General features: G+C 53.4%; 1 pseudogene; it reads left to right on the forward strand.

Moving 5' to 3' along the window:
- The first annotated feature begins 8,556 nt into the window (after nt 1–8,556).
- LOC144248452 (class II histocompatibility antigen, B-L beta chain-like) lies at nt 8,557–20,196 on the forward strand (annotated as a pseudogene).
- Nucleotides 20,197–20,296: the final 100 nt, after the last annotated feature.

A 20,296-nucleotide genomic window follows, 5' to 3' on the forward strand; every position in this document is an offset into this window, starting at 1 on the left:
AGGATGAGGAGGAGGAGGACAAAGAGGAGGAGGACGAGGATGAGGAGGAGGAGGACGAGGGCGAGGATGAGGAGGAGAAGGACGAGGAGGAGGAGGATGAGGAGGAGGACCAGGAGGACGAGGCCGAGGACGAGGAGAAGGACTAGGACGAGGACGAGGAGGAGGAGGACGAGGAGGAGGAGGACAAAGAGGAGGAGGAGGACAAGGACGAGGATGAGGAGGAGGAGGACGAGGAGGAGGAGGACAAAGAGGAGGAGGAGGACAAGGATGAGGATGAGGAGGAGGAGGACGAGGAGGAGGAGAACAAAGAGGAGGAGGAGGACGAGGAGGAGGAGGATGAGGAGGAGGACGAGGAGGAGGAGGAGGAGGAGGAGGAGGAGGAGGAGGAGGAGGAGGAGGAGGAGGAGGAGGAGGAGGAGGAGGAGGAGGAGGAGGAGGAGGAGGAGGAGGACGAGGAGGAGGACGAGGAGGAGGAGGAGGAGGAGGAGGAGGAGGAGGAGGAGGAGGAGGAGGAGGAGGAGGAGGACGAGGAGCAGGAGGAGGAGGATAAAGATGAGGATGAGGACGAGGAGGAGGAGGATGAGGAGGAGGACGAGTAGGAGGACGAGGATGAGGATGAGGAGGAGGAGGACGAGGAGGAAGAGGAGGAGGAGGAGGACGAGGAGGATGAGGAGGAGGACGAGGATGAGGAGGAGGAGGACGAGGAGGAGGAGGAGGTGGAGGACGAGGAGAAGGAGGAGGCGGACTAGGAGGAGGAGGACGAGGAGGAAGAGGAGGATGAGGAAGAGGAGGACGAGGACGAGGACGAGGAGAAGGAGGAGGAGGAGGACGAGGAGGAGGAATTGCAGGAGGAGGAGGAGGAGCACAAGGAGGAAGAGGAGGACGAGGACGAGGACGAGGAGGAGGAGGAGGAGGACGAGGACGAGGAGGAGGAGGAGGAGGAGGAGGAGGAGGAGGAGGAGGAGGAGGAGGAGGACGAGGACGAGGACGAGGACGAGGAGGAGGACGAGGCGGAGGAGGAGGACGAGGAGCAGGAGGAGGAGGATAAAGATGAGGATGAGGACGAGGAGGAGGAGGATGAGGAGGAGGACGAGGAGGAGGACGAGGATGAGGATGAGGAGGAGGAGGACGAGGAGGAAGAGGAGGAGGAGGAGGACGAGGAGGATGAGGAGGAGGACGAGGATGAGGAGGAGGAGGACGAGGAGGAGGAGGAGGTGGAGGACGAGGAGAAGGAGGAGGCGGACTAGGAGGAGGAGGACGAGGAGGAAGAGGAGGATGAGGAAGAGGAGGACGAGGACGAGGACGAGGAGAAGGAGGAGGAGGAGGACGAGGAGGAGGAATTGCAGGAGGAGGAGGAGGAGCACAAGGAGGAAGAGGAGGACGAGGACGAGGACGAGGAGGAGGAGGAGGAGGACGAGGACGAGGAGGAGGAGCATGAGGAGCCGGAGGAGGAGGACAAATAGGAGGAGGAGGAGGACAAAGAGGAGGATGACGAGGAGGACGAGGAGGAGTATGAGGACGAGGACGAGGAGGACGAGAAGGAGGATGAGGAGGACGAGGAGCACGAGGAGGATGAGGTGGACGAGGTGGAGGAGGACAAGGACGAGAAAGAGGAGGAGGAAGAGGAGGAGGAGGAGGACGAGGAGGAAGCCGAGGAGGACAAGGGGGAGGAGGACGAGGAGGAGGACGAGGACGAGGAGGACGTGGAGGATGAGGACGAGGAAGAGGACGAGGAGGATGAGGAGAAGGAGGAGGAGGCCGAGGAGGACTGGAGGACGAGGAGCAGGAGGAGGAGGAGGAGGACAAATAGGATGAGGAGGAGGAGGACGACAAAGAGGAGGAGGACGAGGAGGAGGACGAGGACGAGGAGGAGGAGGACAAAGAGGAAGACGAGGAGGAGGAAAAGGAGGACGAGGACGAGGAGGAGGAAGTCGAGGAGGAGGAGGACGAGGAGGAGGATGAGGAGGAGGAGGAAGAGGAGGAGGAGGAGGACTTGGAGGAGGAGGCCGAGGAGGACAGGAGGACGAGGATGAGGAAGAGGAGCAGGAGGAGGAGGACAAAGAGGAGGAGGAGGACGAGGTGGAGGAGGACGAGGACGAGGAGGAGGAGGACAAGGAGGAGGAGGATGAAGAGGAGGAGGAGGAAGAAAAGGAGGACGAGGAGGAGGATGATGACGAGGACGAGGACGAGGACCAGAAGGATGAGGAGGACGAGGAGGAGGATGATGACGAGAACGAGGACGAGGACCAGAAGGATGAGGAGGACGAGGAGGAGGACGAGGAGGAGGAGGAGGAGGAGGAAGAGGAGGAGGACGTGGAGGACAAGGACGAAGAGGACGAGGAGGACGAGGACGAGGAAAAGGACCAGGAGGATGAGGAGGAAGAGGACAAGGACGAGGAGGAGGAGGACGAGGAGGACGAGGACGAGGAGGACGAGGACAAGAACGAGGAGGAGGAGGACGAGGAGGAGGAGGACGAGGACGACGTGGAGGACGAGTACGAAGAAGAGGACGAGGAGGATGAGGATGAGGATGAGGATGAGGAGGTGGCGGACGAGGATGAGGAGGAGGAGGACGAGGACGAGGAGGAGGAGGACAAAGAGGAGGAGGAGGAGGCGGACAAAGAGGAGGAGGAGGAGGAGGACGAGGACGAGGACGAGGACGAGGATGAGGAGGACTAGGGTGAAGAGGAGGAGGAGGACGAGGATGAGGAGGAGGAGGACGAGGAGGAGGAGGATGAAGAGGAGGAGGAGGACGAGGAGGAGGATGAGGAGGAGGACGAGGACGAGGAGGAGGATGAGGAGGAGGACGAGGAGGAAGAGGAGGAGGAGGAGGAATAGGAGGATAAAGAGGATGAGAACGAGGATGTGGAGGAGGACAATGAGGAGGAGGAGGATAAGGATGAGCAGGACAAGGAGGTGGAGTTGGAGGGGGAGGACTAGGATGACAAGGAGGACAAGGAGGACGAGTATGAGGAGGAGGAGGAGTAGGAGGACGAGTAAATGGATGATGAGGACGAGGAGGAGTGCGGGGGTTTGTAATTTTCCCTTCTTCCCCCAATTCCCCCTGCCCCCTTCTTATGCATTCCCTTTTTAAAAAATGAGAGAAGTCCATTCTATAATGTCAAGAAGTCTCAGTTTATTCCAAGCATACATGTACAGTTATACCTGTTATAATGAAGCTCATGCATATTGCAAAACTTAGGCTCATCATTGGTGTATTAAAAACAGGTCAACCCCGCCTTTGGGGCTTTCTGAGCTTGCTTTGTTTTCCCTTACATTTATCTTTTTGCTGAACATTCTACTGTTGGGAACCAGCTTACCCAAGGACATAAGATATTATTGTTACATCTGCTATTGCTGCACTATGCAATTTTCAGCTACTGCTTCACTAACTGCATGTAGTCATGTCCTTTCTCACGAAGCCATTCATCCACAAAACTCTCCACATTTCCCCCGTTTTTGTTTTGGACCATTAAGTTAGTTGTCCATATCTTTTGAATCATGTGTTCTACCAAATTCTGAATACAGTTAAACAGGCAGGGCAAGATCAGCAAGAGTAGTAAAACAACAATCAAGATTCCCACTGCATACATAATAAAAGTTCTTAGCCAAGGACCGATACCTAAGCTTTTAAGCCATTCTTCTATCCCCAGACCATCTTCTTCTTTTAATTGATGAAGGCCCTGTTGTAGTTCTTTAATCTTAGCATGTATTGATACAGAATGATCAGAGACATTCATGCAACACATTCCTTCAAATTCCTCACATCCATGTCCTGGGCTAACAACAAAAAAATCAATGGCTGCTCTGTTCTGCAGTACTGCATGATTTACACTTTGTACATCCATAGCAAGCATAGCTAAAACCTCTGATGTTTTGTTAAGTTCATCTTTAGTCCAGCATCCCAATTGTTCAGCTAACATCATAGCCTTTCTGGCAGCTCCTCCTGGTAACAGGGTTGCCACTATTACCTGTTTCAAAGTACTCCAAAATTGAGGTTGTCCAACCTGATCACATTCTAAGTCATGCACATCACGCCTTTTCCTTGTCTTCCCTAGCCTGTCCCATTGCATTAGCAAAGACATATTAGGATGGAACAGCGCTAGTTTTCCTAGGTAACAGGGTCCCCCTTGTGGTTTTACCGGAATTCCATTCCAAGCTCTATCTCCACAGATCAAAAACACACCCTTTGGCAACCTTAAGGGTTGGTTATCTTGGAACCATCATAATTAGAATATAACTGAGATGCTATCCTATCTGAGTCCAGTGAAGAGTCCAGAGAAGCCCATTTGTCTCTTGGATTATTTACACTCTGCAAATTCAGTGGAACAAAGCTAAACCATCCTCCTGTTGAAACATCCCCTAAACTAGCATTAGCACTTCCAAAGAGATCTAATTCCTCTGGTGGAGATTGCAATGTTTCTTTAAGTGACAGTACTAACAAACATTGCCTATAGCCATCTCGAGCTTCTGTGTAACCAATGCTCTTGTCTGGCCCTTTCACCTTTGCAAAATTCTTGCAAAGTGTTTGATTCCTTATCAACCCACAAAATTCTTCTGGTCTTCAGACAGGAACACCTGTTAGGCAGGTACGAAATGGATTTGTCACTCCTCCCAAGCTAAGGCATAGCGAACTCTGATTAGTCATGTTAGCCAAGGTTACCCAAATATTTTCTCTGGGCTGATTAAATTGCATTAGTCCACAACAAAGATTAGTCAAAAGAACAAGATAGATTATCCACCTTATTGCCCTCATGATTTCTTCTGCTTGAATTTTAATTTTAATGTCTGCACATATTTAATAAGCTTATCTAATTCTATGTCTGGATTTCCTACTACTGGTTTTCCTAAATAAGATCTTATAGATACCTTCACTTGCTTTTGACACCTTGTTGAGAAAACTTTTGAATTTGCTTGCCTAATTAACCTATCACAAGCGTGTTCTGCTTCCCACCTATAAAAAGCTAATATCTTTTGTTCTGGCGCTTCAAATAACTGCAAAGCTATAGCAACTCCTAAGCCTGTGTCTCGTATTAAATCTCTCTGCCAAGAATCTCCTTGTTTTTGAAAATCACAATGTTTACACCAAAAATGTTGTTTTAAAAATACTTGATCTTCCCAGTACATTTTTCCACAACCCCCACAAACAAAAGCAATCCAACTGTTACAATTAAAATTCCCACAACTAAGACACTCAGAATTCTTTGGTCCTGGAATATGAACAATCTGTAAAACCTCAATAGCTGTAACAATTGCCGTAAAAGTTGACTCTGAAGGCAAAAGTTGATCAATCACTGGGGAAAGTCCTCTTATCTCTTGAAGAAGATGTGGAGTTGCGTTATTTGTATGTTTTATTATCCCTGTATTTTGTATTGGTTTATTCCTTTGTACCCCCATGTACAACTTGGTTTATCCCCAGTTTTCCCGCCTTGTCCTCCCTTCCCGCCTTTCCAGTATCTATCCATCACCCTGGAAGAGGCGCAGTCTTTCCCTTTACCCCTCCCAGGTGCCTTGTCTGTCACTCGGTGTTCCTTCCCATCCATCCAGAAGCTTCTACTCAGGGCACTGGGTGATTGGGCGAGGGCCTGGGGCCCCTCTCATATCCTTCCCCCATTAGACCACATTGTATCAACCCATCTCGGAGCCACTCACTACCCCTATCCCCATTGGTTACCGGTCTTCCCCTCCCTTACAGTTTATAAGCCAGTGCGAGCACCTTGTGCTGGTTCCTGTTGGCTGGCACCGTTCCGGAATATTTGGCCCCGTTGGCTCACAATAAACTCGGACTTAGCCCCCAGCAGGATCCGCTCTTCATTTATCACCACGAGGCTTGCCAGCGCTGCCCGGGACCCACGAAGGCACTCTCCAAACCCCAGCTGGGAGCAGCGGAGGGTGCCTCCATCGCCCACTCTCGCCCCAGGAGGAGAGCTAGCCGGGGCTGAGAACAGGGATCTGGGGCGGGAGCGTGGCAGCTGGCGCCCAATGTGGGGCCCTTTCCGTGGCGTTGGTCCCCTCGTCTGAGGATTTTTAGGGTCGCGCAGACCCGAAGACTCATCCTCCTGGCCGTCAGCTACCCCGGTAGGAGCAGACCCACGTTTTAGTGGGTGGCGCTCCCGGGGACAGGACCGGCAGCTCCAGAACACACCGCTGGAGTCGGTCCTCTCGTGGTGAGGTTTTACGATTGGGCTTTTAGTTTCTTCCCTACCCTCCCGGACCCCCGGTTGGTAATTATAGGGGTCCCTGGCGCTTTCCCTGTCCTTTTTAGTTGGGGGTTTGTCCCTTTTTAGTGGGTTTCTTTCTCCCTGGGGTTCGGGGAAAAGATCCCTGTTTTCGGTGCTCCCTCGCGAGCTTCTGGTGCTTCCCTTCCCGGGCGGGAAGCTATAAGGACTTGGGAAAGAGCGGGTGGGGCAGTCTTCTGTTTTTCGTTTTCGTTTCCCCAATCGTAAACTTTGCGACACCTTTTAACATCAGGCAGCATGGGTGCAAGGCTGTCTGTGCCACAGAAGAGCGTCTATTCCCAGGTTGTGGGTATCCTTTTAGTGGGGGGTATAAGAGTTAAAAAATCAGAAGTTAAACGGTTTGTCCGGTGGCTGTCGCAGACTTTCCCGGACATTTCGGTAGCTAAATTATACCAAGTCCCCTTTTGGGACCAGGTAGGGAGGGAGATCCTGCGACAGTCGGATCTCTCTCTCTCCAAATTCACCCATTTGGCTCTCCAAATTCGCGATATTATTAAAAATCATTACGAAAGTCTGCCACAGCCAGCCGCAAACAAAACGATCCCCAGTTCGGCTGTTAGCTCGAGAAACCCTACTCTGCTTTCCTCTCCCTCTTTCCCGAAGTCGGGTATTCTCAGACAGGCATCTCGGCGTTGCCCGCAGGCAGATTCTGGCCCCTCTGAGAATATCCTTGACTCCCCGCAGGACGGTGCAGGCACTGTCTCTGCTTCTACCCGTTCCCCTTCTTCCCCACGCTGTACAGCCCCGTCCCGTAGAGACTCTGTTCGGTTTCGGTTATTCCAGACCCCCGAAGATCCCTCATCCCCCATCCTCCATCCCCAAACCCCACAAAATGGTTTCCCTTCTCCCCCTTCCCCAGGACACAAGATGGCGGTGACCGCGTGGCTTTTCCCGCCACTTGTGCTCCTTCTCCCCATGATCCCTATCCTCCTCCCTCCCAAAACCCCTTCTGGCAGACCAACCCTTTCCGGTCCCATGACTTCTCCGCCCACCTCCCTCCTCCACCCCCTGTTGACTCCTCCTCCCTTGCATCATCCAACACCCCACCCCTCAGCTCCACCCCCGGGGAGGGGAGTCCCCACCATACCACTCCCCCTGCTCCTGACCACGCCTCTTCCGCCTCGTCCCCTGGTTCCCACGACCCCTCTTCCGGTTCCCACGGCATCGGTTCCGGGGGGGGGGAGCGTGGGAACCCCGATCCACCCCAATCCCTACCTACCTTCTCGGCCGCACCCGTCACCTATACCCCGCGGCAGGGAGGTAGGCCCCTTGCACAGTGGTCCCCCATCCCCCAGCAGACCATCAAAGAGCTCTGCAAGGCCCAGAAGGAGTTCGGGAGGGAAAGTGAGTACTTCCGAGGATTATTGAAGGCAACCCTCTCCTCCAACGAATATGTCCCCGCGGACATTCGGACTCTCTTCTCCTGTTCAATCACCCACAGAGAATTCCTCATCTGGGAGTCCGAATGGAAGCGGGAGATCAGGGAGGTGTTGCCTGACCTCTGGGCCAATGCAGATAGCTCTAGGGATGAGGATGGGGCAATAATATCCGTAGACCACTTGTGCGGGGAGGGGGATTGGAAAATGGGGACCAAGCAGGCAGAAAAAATACCTCGAGAGGTGCTGCAGGTCAGCACTAGGGCGGCAGAGAAGGCATTTTTTAAGTTAAGGCCCACCGGAGCAGCAATTGACTTTTTATCTATTAAGCAGGAACCATATGAAGCCTTTGTCACCTTCGTAGACTGCTTACATCTTGCTATGGAGGCTCAGGTCCCGGACGAGAGGCTAAGAGAGGGGATGCTTGCCACAGTTGCGAGGCAGAACGCCAACGACACGTGCCGGCAAGCCATCCTCAGTCTGCCCCTGGACCCTGAGCCTACCCTTCAAAGCATGCTGCAGGTCTGTGCGAGGAATGTGACGGTTCCTGCTAGGGACATTCCAAGGACTCCTAAACCATCAACAAGGAGAGTGGCTTTTGCTGCAGCCGTGACGCCGCCAATCACCCCTTCTACGGACCACCGCCCCACAGGAGCACCCCCGAGGGGACAACAACAACACCAGGCCTGCAATTTATGTAGGCAAAAGGGACATTTGGCTTCCCAATGCCTGCTGAGGGACGAGTTTTTTAAGTTTAGGCAGCGACATCAGGGGAGGAGTGCCCCCAACCCTGGGGGAAAACAAAAAAACTGAGTCACCAGCGCAGTCCCTCCCTGCGCGAGGACATAAATGTGGTGGGCTCTATAACATCAGAGGAGGGGAGGGACCATCAACTGCAATGCCCACCTGAGGACATTTCACTGAACTGGACACATCGGACTATGGCTGACGAACCAGCCTATATGAGGGAGGACGTGGATTTCATCCCTACCGCTTGGCTGGGTCGAGACCCGAGCCAGCCCAAGCCGATACTTAACACCATCTCTGATTTCTCCCCATATAGGTTGGCCCTGACCGAGGCTCTACATCTAAGGGACAGCGACTGGCATTCCATCGCCGTCGACACCGAGGACCCAGGAACCTGGAGGAACTTCCACAGTAAGTATATCGTTCTTGGGGACACAAAGTTCACGCCTCTCGAAGTCACAATTGCACCATCCCTGACATCCAAGAACACTGAGCAATTAGTTGTGTGGCTGCACTGCTCCCATCCTCCGGTCTTCCTTCCCAAGGGCCAAGTCATCGCCCAGGCCATTCCAGCATCTGGGCCTCCGGCACACCCTGAAGATATCTGGAAGAAAACAGCTAAGAAGAGCTATCAGGTGTGCCAGGCTCAGGTCATAGGGAAGGAAAGACCAAAACTCTCCTGTTATATGCGAAAGGATGGGGAGTTCAAACATCTCAGTGGACTCCTGGACACAGGGGCAGATGTGACAGTCATCCCCGCACGGGATTGGCCGTCACGCTGGGAACTGCAAAACGTGGCGGGAAAAATTCAAGGTGTAGGGGGTTCTCAATTGGCAAAACAATCTAAGAACATCGTAAAATTTGAGGGGCCGAATGGGCAATCGGCCTATTTACGCCCGTTTGTATTAGATTACACGGAACCCTTGTGGGGGAGAGACCTGATGGCCCAGTGGGGGGTCACAATTGACATCCTGACCCCCCAGGTTTTTCGGGCAGCGGTCACTGAGGAGCGTCCTACCTGGAAACTTAATTGGCTCACCGATACACCAGTGTGGGTAGAGCAGTGGCCGCTCAATAAACAAAAATTAAAAGCGCTTCGGGAGCTCGTGGAGGAGCAACTCGCCAAAGGGAATATCCAGGAAACAACACCTCCCTGGAATTCCCCCGTCTTTGTCCTGAAAAAACCTGGCAAAGACGAGTGGCGCCTCCTCCACGACCTCCGTGCCATCAACAGCGTAATAGAAGATATGGGTCCTCTCCAACCAGGGATGCCGTCTCCCACGATGTTACCAGAAAATTGGGAATTGGCTGTAATTGATATCAAGAATTGTTTCTTTCAAATTCCCCTACACCCTGATGACGCACCACGGTTCGCCTTCTCGGTTCCTTCCATCAACCGAGAAGCCCCAATGGAGAGATACCACTGGAAACGTCTCCCCCAAGGCATGAAAAACAGCCCAACCATTTGCCAGTGGTACGTCTCTTCATTGCTGTCCCCTGTGCGTGCAGCCACCGAGGGCGTGATCATCCAGCACTATATGGATGATATTCTTATTTGTGCCCCCAACAACAATTTACTTACACACGCGCTTGAACTGACAACCAGTGCATTGGTTGCTGTAGGGTTCGAGCTGCGAGAAGATAAGATTCAAAGAAAGCCACCTTGGAAGTACCTGGGTTTGGAAATAAACAAGCAGACCATTGTTCCGCAGAAATTGGCAATAAAAAATTCAATTCGGACTCTATCCGACGTTCAGCAGCTGTGTGGGTCTTTAAACTGGGTGAGACCCTGGTTAGGTATTAACAACGAAGACCTAGCCCCTCTTTTCAATTTATTGAAAGGGGGGGAAGAGCCTAGTTCTCCCAGGGAACTCACTCCAGAGGCCAAAGCTGCTTTGCAGAAGGTTCAGGAGGCAATGTCTGCCAGGCAGGCCCACAGGTACGATCCAGGCCTGCCCTTCAGATTCATCATATTGGGCAGACTGCCACACCTCCACGGAGTCATCTTCCAGTGGGCAGACACCCTAGGAAAGGGCAAGGATCAGGACAAAAGGGACCCACTCTCCATCATAGAGTGGGTATTCCTGAGTCATTCACGATCCAAAAGGATGACACGGCCACAAGAGCTGGTGGCGGAACTAATCCGCAAGGCAAGAACACGGATTCGGGAGCTGGCGGGGTGTGACTTTGATTGCATCCACATTCCTTTGAAATTGAAATCGGGCCAATTCACAAAGGCAATGTTGGAACACCTGCTGCAAGAAAACGAATCATTGCAGTTTGCACTGGACAGCTACACCGGAAAAATTTCTGTTTTGAGACCAGCCCACAAAATTTTCAATTCGGAAATCCAATTCACTTTGTCAACAAAACAGATTCAGAGCAAAAAACCCTTAAAGGCTCTAACAGTTTTTACGGACGCGTCTGGAGGGTCCCACAAGTCAGTAGTAACTTGGAAAGATCCTCAAACTCAGCGGTGGGAGGCGGATGTTGTTGGGGTAGAAGGATCCCCTCAAGTAGCTGAGTTGGCTGCAGTCGTTAGAGCTTTTGAGCGGTTCTCTGAACCTTTTAATTTGGTAACCGATTCGGCCTATGTAGCAGGTGTAGTGTCTAGAGCACAGGATGCAATCCTGCAAGGTGTCTCCAACGATGCCTTTAACAGGTTGCTCTCAAAGCTGATAAGGCTAGTCTCCCACCGAGAGCAACCGTTTTATGTGATGCATATCAGGTCACACACCGACCTGCCGGGGTTCTTGGCCAAGGGCAATTGGCGTGCCGATTCCCTCACTGCCGCCCCCGCACAGCTGGCGCCGCTCCCGGACAAGTTCCAGCAAGCAAAGATCAGCCACCAGCTTTACCACCAAAATGCGCCTGGTCTGGTCCAGCAGTTCCATCTAACCCGGGACCAGGCCAAGGCCATTGTGGCCACATGCCCGTCCTGTAAGTCGCTCCCTCTACCATCGGTGAGCGCAGGGGCTAATCCTAGGGGTCTAAAGTCCTGTGAGGTGTGGCAGATGGACGTTACTCATATCCCCTCCTTCGGGAGGATGAAGTACGTCCATGTCTCCGTGAACACCTTCTCTGGAGCAGTTTTCGCCTCTGCCCACACAGGGGAGAAGGCCAAGGACGTGGAGAAACATCTGATACAAGCCTTCTCCATGCTGGGCGTCCCAAAACAGATAAAAACAGACAATGCCCCCGGGTACACGTCCAAGGAGTTCGCAGGTTTCCTGCAGCAATGGGGAATAGAACATAAAACTGGCATCGCCTATTCCCCGACAGGTCAAGCCGTGGTGGAGAGGACTCATCAAAGCATCAAAAAGATGCTTAAACAACAACAGTCGTCAGCTGAAAATGAGTCCCCCCAGGTTCAGTTGGCGCGGGCCCTTTTTACCATCAATTTCTTAAACTGTTCCTTCGAGTGCCTCAACCCCCCCATCACGAGGCACTTTAATTCCTACGAGCAGAGCAAGGTCAAGGAGAAGCCACCAGTTCTCATTAAAAACCCTGAGACCTGGCGGCAGGAAGGACCCTATGACTTGGTCACCTGGGGACGGGGGTACGCTTGCGTATCCACGCCCTCAGGCCTGAAATGGGTCCCTTCCAAATTCGTCAGACCATATGTCCCTAAGACCCAGAAGAGAAAACCGGACAGTCCTCAAGTTGGGTACGCCGCCCTCCGACGGCGGAAAAGGTCCCCCTCACCTGATCCCCCCTCTTCCCTCCCTGGCTCCTGGGATTCTCTGTTCCCCTTTGAGTTGGACCTCCCCTACCTCAACTATTAATTTCAGTTGTTTTCTAAAAAAACAGGACTTTTGCTGCTGCTGGGACTCATTGTGTTTATTACAGGCTTTAGCGTAGTGATGAACTAGAACCCTTGAACAAGGAAGGGTTTCAAGAAGAAGAATTTCCAGAAAAAGGAAACATCTAGTTTCAAAATGAGCCCAGTGACTGTGAAGCCCCCATTTAAAGACTTACTTTATCCTCTTCACCTTTCTTTCTTTTTAAACAAAAAAAGGAGGAGATGTGGAGTTGCGTTATTTGTATGTTTTATTATCCCTGTATTATGTATTGGTTTATTCCTTTGTACCCCCATATACAACTTGGTTTACCCCCAGTTTTCCCGCCTTGTCCCCCCTTCCCGCCTTTCCAGTATCTATCCATCACCCTGGAAGGGGCACTTTACCCCCCGCCGCCCGGTGCCTTGTCTGTCACTCGGTGTTCCTTCCCATCCATCCAGAAGCTTCCACTCAGGGCACCGGGTGATTGGGCGAGGACCTGGGGCTCCCCCCATATCTTTCCCCCATTGGACCCCATCATATCCCCCCATCCCGGAGCCACCCCCTATCCCTATCCCCATTGGTCGTTGGATACCCCTCCCTTACAGTTTATAAGCCAGTGCAAGCACCTTGTGCTTGTTCCTGTTGGCTGGCACCGTTCTAGGACATTTGGCCCCGTTGGGCTACAATAAACTCGGACTTAGCCCCCAGCAGGATCCGCTCTTCATTTACCACCGCGAGGCTTGCTAGCGCTGCCCAGAACCCACAAAGGCACTCTCCAAACCCCAGCTGGGAGCGGCGGAGGGTGCCTCAATTGCCCGCCCTCGCCCCACAAGAGCTAGCCAGGGCTGAGAGAAAAGGGATTTGGGGCGGGAGCGCGGCAGAGGATAGGGATTGTGGGAAGGAGGGACACAAGTGGCGGGAAAAACCACGCGGTCACTGCCATCTTGTGTCCTGGGGAAAGGGGGAGAAGGGGCAGGGAAGCCATTTTGTGGGGTTCGGGGATGGTGGATAGGGGATGAGGGATCTTCGGGGGTTCGGGACAATTTAAAACGAACAGAGCCTTTGCGGGACGGGGCTGTACAGAGCGGGGAAGAAGGGGTACGTGTAGAGGCAGAGACAGTGCCTGCACTGCCCTGCAGGGAGTCTAGGGTATTCCCAGAGGGGCCAGAATCTGCCTGCGGACAACGCCGGGATGCCCGTCTGAAAATACCCGACATTAGGGAAGAGGGAGAGGGAAGAGGAGTAGGATTTTTTAAACTAACAGCCGAACTGGGGATCGGTTTGTCCACGGCTGGCTGTGGCAGACTTTCATAGTGATTTTTAACAATGTCTTGAATTTTTAGGGCCAAAAGTGTGAATTTGGAGAGAGAGAGATCCGACTGCCGCAGGATCTCCCTTCCCACCTGGTCCCAAAAGGGGACTTGGTATAATTTGGCTGCCGAAATATCAGGGAAAGTCTGCGACAACCACCGGACAAACTTCTTAGCTTCGGATTTTTTAACCTTAATTCCCGCCATTAAAAGGATACCCACAACTTGGGAATAAATACTCTTCTGCGGCACGGACAGCCTTGCACCCATGGCTGTTAGATGTTAAATCGTGCCGCAGCGCCTACGATTGGGAAAAGCAAACGAAAAACAGAAGACCACCCCTCCGGCTTTGCCGCGGTCCTTAAGCTTCCCGCCCGGGAAGGGAAGCACCAAAAGCAGGGATTTTTTCCCCGAACCCCAGGGGAAAAAGAAACCCACCAAAAAGGGATCCTTTCCCTAAACTTTAGGGGAAAGAAACCAACCAAAAAAGGACCGGGAAAGCCCCAGGGGCCCCTATACTTACCAGTCCAAAGGGGTCCGAGAGGGAAGGGTGGAAACGAAAAACCAATCACAGGGCTCCTCCGCGAGAGGACCGACTCCGGCGGTGCAGACCAGAGCTGCCGGTTCCTATCCCCGGGAGCGCCACCCACTAAAATGTGGGTCTGCTGCCACCGGGGTAGCTGACGGCCAGTGAGGATAAATCTTCGGGTCCACACGACTCTAAAATCCTCTCACGAGGGGTCCAACGCCGCAAAAAAAGGGCCTCTCGTTGGGCGCCAGCTGCCGCGCTCCCGCCCCGGTTCCCTTTTCTCTCAGCCCCGGCTAGCTCTCGTCCTGGGGCGAGGGCGGGCGATTGAGGCACCCTCCGCTGCTCCCAGCTGGGGTTTGGAGAGTGCCTTTGTGGGTCCCGAGCAGCGCTAGCAAGCCTCGCGGTGGAAAGAAGAGAGGATCCTGCTGGGGGCGAAGTCCAGGTTTATTGCAGAACGGTGCCAGCCAACAGGAACCCAGACTGGGTTCTGACAACGGCTTATAAACTCTTAGGGAGGGGTATCCAACAACCAATGGGGATAGGGACAGGGAGTGGCTCCGGGATGGGGTGATATGGTGTGGTCCAATGGGGGAAGGATATGGCGGGAGCCCCAGATCCTCGCCCAATCACCCGGTGCCCTGAGTAGAAGCTTCTAGATGGATGGGAAGGAGCACCGAGTGATGGACAAGGCACCCAGGGGGGGTAAAGGGGAGGGCTGCGCCTGTTCCAGGGTGATGGACAGCCACTGGAGAGGCGGGAAGGGAGGACAAGGCGGGAGAACTGGGGGCAAACCAAGTGGTACATGGGGGTACAAAGGAATAAACCGATATATCATACAAGAATAATAAAACATACAAATAACGCAACTCCGCAATCCACCATGTACAACCTGGTCCCTGAGCAAAGACAATCCCACAAATAGGTTTGTCTGTACTCGAGGCAGAATTGATCCACACTGATTTCACTAACAAACCTCTGGCATGTGCCACTGGCACTTTAACTCCATCTACTATATTCTGGGGCTCAGACTGGGCAGGACCTGCTCGATTGGTGGAACCTTGGCTGTTAACTAACCAGGTGGCCTTTCCTAAATGTTGCTCCCAATTTCTGAAAGATCCCCCACCCAATGCTTTTAAGGTGGTTTTTAACGGTCCATTTGACCTCTCCACTTTGCCTGCAGCTGGTGCATGGTAGGGGATGTGGCACACCCACTCAATGCCATGTTCCCTAGCCCAGGTGTTGATAAGGCTGTTCTTGAAATGAGTCCCATTTTCTGACTCAATCCTCTCAGGGGTACCATGCCTCCAAAGGACCTGCTTCTCAAGGCCCAGGATGGTGTTACAGGCTGTAACATGAGACACAGGGTAGGTTTCCAACCATCCAGTGGTGGGTTTTGCAATTGTGAGCACGTAGCGCTTGCCTTGGCATGTCTGGGGCAGTGTGATGTGGTCAATCTGCCAGGCCTCCCCATACTTGTACTTGGACCCCCGCCCACCATACCAGAGGGGCTTCATCTGCTTGGCCTGTTTTATGGCAGCACAGGTCTCACAGTCATGGATAACCTGAGAAATACTGTCCATGGTTAGAGCCACCCCTCGGTCTCGTGCCTCCTTGTAGGTGGCATCTCTGCCCTGATGGCCTGAGGCATCATGAGCCCATCGAGCCAGGAACAACTCTCCCTTGTGTTCCCAATCGAGGTCTATCTTTGATACCCCTATCTTTGCAGCCTGATCTACCTGCTGATTGTTTTGCTGCTCTTCATTAGCTCTACTTCTGGGGACATGGGCATCTACGTGGCGAACCTTCACAGGTAGCTTCTCTACCCGGGTAGCAATATCTTTCCACTCTTCAGCAGTCCAAATTGGTTTTCCTCTACACTGCCAGTTAGCCTCTTTCCACCTCTCCAGCCACCCCCATAGAGCATTGGCTACCATTCATGAATCAGTGTAGAGGTAGAGCTTTGGCCACTTCTCCCTTTCTGCAATGTTGAATGGCTTTGAGTTCAGCAAGCTGGCTTGATCCACCTTCTCCTTCAGTGGCCTCTGCAACCCGTCATGTGGGACTCCATATGGCTGCTTTCCACTTCCGGTTCATCCCTATGATGCGACAGGAACCGTCAGTGAAGAGAGCGTAGTGTGTTTCCTCTGCTGGCAGTTGGTTGTATGGTGGAGCTTCTTCAGCCCGTGTCACTGGTTCTTCTTCATCTGTGACACCAAAACTTTCACCTTTGGGCCAATTTGTAATTAATTCCAAAATCCCAGGGCGACTCAGTTTACCAATATGGGCACGCTGCATGATGAGAGCAGTCCACTTGCTCCATGTAGCTCTGGTGTCATGGTGGGTAGAAGGAACCTTTCCTCTGAACATCCAGCCCACCACCGGCAGTCGGGGTGCCAGGAGGAGTTGTGCTTCTGTGCCAATCACCTCTGAGGTGGCCTGGACTCCTTCATAGGCAGCCATGATTTCCTTCTCTGTTGGGGTGTAGTTGGCTTCAGACCCTCTGTAGCTCCAACTCCAAAATCCCAGTGGTCGGCCTCGAGTCTCCCCAGGCACCTTCTGCCAAAGGCTCCAGGACAACCCATGGTTCCTGGCTGCAGAGTAGAGCACGTTCTTGACCTCTGGTCCTGTCCTGACTGGGCCAAGGGCTACAGCATGAGCGATCTCCTGCTTGATCTGGGTGAATGTTTGTTGCTGCTCAGGGCCCCAGTGGAAATCATTCTTCTTGCAGGTAACCAGGTAGAGAGGGCTCACAATCTGGCTATACTCGGGAATGTGCATTCTCCAGAAACCTATGGCACCTAAGAAAGCTTGTGTCTCCTTCTTGTTGGTTGGTGGGGACATAGCTGTGATCTTGTTGATGACATCTGTAGGAATCTGACCCCATCCATCTTGCCACTTCACTCCCAGGAACTGGATCTCTCAAGCAGGTCCCTTCACTTTACTCTTCTTGATGGCAAAACCAGCTTCCAGGAGGATTCGGATGATTTTCTCACCTTTCTCAAACACTTCTGCTGCTGTGTTCCCCCACACAATGATATCATCAATATATTGTAGATGTTCTGGAGCCTCACCCTTTTCTAGTGCAGTCTGGATCAGTCCATGGCAGATGGTGGGGCTGTGTTTCCACCCCTGGGGCAGTCGGTTCCAGGTGTACTGCATGCCCCTCCAGGTGAAAGCAAACTGAGGCCTGCATTCTGCTGCCAGAGGGATGGAGAAAAATGCATTAGCAATATCAATGGTGGCATACCACCTTGCTGCCTTGGACTCCAGCTCGTACTGGAGTTCCAGCATGTCCGGTACAGCAGCGCTCAGCGGTGGAGTCACTTCATTCAATGCATGGTAGTCCACTGTCAATCTCCATTCTCGTTCAGATTTGCGCACAGGCCAGATGGGGCTGTTGAAGGGTGAGTGGGTTTTGCTGACCACCCCTTGGCTCTCCAGGTCTCGGATCATCTTATGGATGGGAATCACAGCATCTCGAGTTGTTCTGTACTGTTGACGATGCACTGTTGAAGTGGCAATTGGTACCTTTTGTTCTTCTCCCTTCAAAAGTCCTACTGTAGTTGGATTCTCAGACAGTCCAGGCAAGGTGTTCAATTTCTGGATGCCCTCTGTCGCTACAGCTGCTCTCCCAAATGCCCACCTGAGTCCCTTTGGGTCTTTAAAATACCCCTTCGAAGATAATCTATGCCCAAAATACATGGGGCCTCTGGGCCAGTCACAATAGGGTGTTTCTTCCACTCCTTTCCTGCCAGACTTACATCAGCTTCCACCAAGGTAAAGTCTTGTGATCCCCCTGTCACACTGGCGATAGAGACAGATTCTGCCCCTACGTGTCTTGATGGAATTAATGTGCATTGTGCACCAGTATCGACCAAAGCCTTATATCTTTGTGGCTCCGATGTGCCAGGCCAGCAAATCCACACAGTCCAGAAAACATGGTTTTCCCTCGCCTCTACCTGGCTAGAGGCAGGGCCCCTCTAAGCCTGGTTAACCTTCTTACCTTGGGCGTATGTCTTAGAGGTTCCTTCAAGGGGATCGGACGTGTCATCATCATCATCATGCCTGGCAGTTTGGCTACGGGCAACTGGAGCTGCTCTCCTTTTGGTGGCACTTCCTCTCTGAGTCTTGCCTTCCTTCAATTCATGCACCCGTTGTGCCAGAGCAGCAGTAGATTTTCCGTCCCATCTCCTCATGTTTTCTCTGCAGTTGCGCAGGAAGAACCACAGCTCAGCTTGTGGGGTGTACCTTCTCTCACCATCTGAGGAACGTCTATGTTGGATACCAGAACCTCTGATCTGTACTGCTGAGATTTGGAAAAGGTCCTCCTTAATCTCCTCCCTGAGTCTCTTATGATTCTCCTCTATCTTATCTTCTAATTTCTGCAGACATGTTTCCACTGCTGCAATTCTGGCATGGGTTGGGCCATGTACAGCATCTGCATATGCTCGGAGTTTCCTTGCCATGTCGAGCACAGTCTCATCCCTCTCCTCCCGTTTCATTATTGCTAAAGCAGAAGCGTATTCATGTGGCCCAAGCCGTACATGTTTTTGCCACATCACAGATGTACATGGTGCCAAGCCTGGATTTCTAGTTATTTCATCTGAGAAGATAATCTCTGCCACTGCCATTTCTCTCAGACATTGGATCCCATGTTCTATAGTCTTCCACTGGGTCTGCTGCACATAAAGATCATCTGCACACAGGTATCTTTGTGCTACACTTTCCAGAACCCGTGCCCAGAGGCTGTGAGGGTGAGCCCCCCTCATCATTCCTTGATCAATGACAGGAATCATGTGACAGGGATCCCAAATGTCTCGCTTCAATGCCATCCAGAATTGTAGCCTCGCCTGCAGCATCCCAAAGACGGACCAACCAACTAATTACTGACCCCGTGGCTCTCCCAGTCCATCCCAGTCTCTCCCAGTGCCTCCCGGCTGTCCATCTCAGCCTGGCGTGGCGCTGCCGCCTCTCAGCCAATCAGAGCGCGAGTCTCTATGACTCATCAGTTGCCAGGCAGATCCGCAGCGCCGCGTGCCCCGCGCTGGACTCGGCCTCCCAGTGCCGCGCGCTTCATTCCCAGTTCCTTCCCAGTGCCCCCCATTCCCTCCCATCTCTCTGAGTGACACCCCAATCCTTCCCAGTCCATTCCCAGTCTGCCCCAAGGTCACACCTCCCCTCCCCTCTCTCTCCCAGTTCCCCCCAGCTGATCCCAGTGTGTCCCCGCTCTCTCCCAGTGACCCCCAGCGTGTCCATCTCGCTGGTGCCCTCGAGCTCCCAGCCCGGCCCCGGCCGCCTGCTCTGCTCCTTGGTGGATTTCTACCCTGCCCACGTCCAGCTGAGGTGGTTCCAGGGCCAGCAGGAGCTCTCCTTGGTGGCCACCGACGTGGTCCCCAACGGGGACTGGACCCACCAGCTCCTGGTGCTGCTGGAAACCCCAACCCGGGCGAGCTCACCTCCACCTGCCAGGTGGAGCACGTTAGCCTGGAGCACTCCCTGAGCTGGAACTGTGGTACAGGGGAGGAATTCGGGGTGCTGGGAGAACCACTGGGATGTGCTGGGAGCAACTGGGAGGGAGTTGGAGAGATCCTGGTTTCAACTGGGAGAGGAGGTTGTAGGTTTGGAAGGGCTAAGAAGGGGTTTGAAGGATACTGGGGAGGGTGGGATGGGGTTCTGGGGGTCCTGGTGGGCACTGGGAAGAGACTGGGAGAGGATTTGGGGGTCCTGGGGCAGTGGGGGCAACTGGAAGGAGGCTGTGGGATCCTGAGAGGGACAGGAGGGGCTTTGGTGGGTCCTGGGGAGGTCAGGAAGGGATCAAGAGGGAGGTTTCAGGGGATCCTGAGTGGGTTGGGAGCGATGAGGAGGGTGCTTGGAGGGGCCTGGGTGTCTGTGAGAGTTTTTGGGAGATCCTGACCACTGTGGACCACCCAGATGCTGGTGGATGCTGCCGCAGCAAGATGCTGACAGGAACTGGAGACTCCCGAGTTGGGTTTTGTCTTCCTGGCACTGGGGATCGGGTTCTACCTGCGCAAGAGAGTCTGGGGGGTCCCGTGAGTCGTGTCCCCCCTCCCCCAGAGTGTGGGTGCTCGCCGGGGTCCCCAGCCCGGTGTCACCCCCTTTTCTCTGCCCACAGAGCTCTTGAGCCGCTGGCGGCCGCAGCCGCTCCCTGTGACCTCGGGCCCGGCCAGGACCACCGCTCCATCCCCACGCTGATTTTGGGGGGACCTGTGTCTCCAGACCTGCTGTCACTCTGCCCCTGCCCCCTGCTCCCAGTGTTCCCAGTAAAGCTTCCCAGTTAAACCCAGCCCAGTTC

This window comes from Lonchura striata, chromosome 35, assembly GCF_050655825.1.
Source record: "Lonchura striata isolate lonStrDom1 chromosome 35, ASM5065582v1, whole genome shotgun sequence".
In the NCBI taxonomy this organism is placed as follows: Eukaryota; Metazoa; Chordata; class Aves; order Passeriformes; family Estrildidae; genus Lonchura; species Lonchura striata.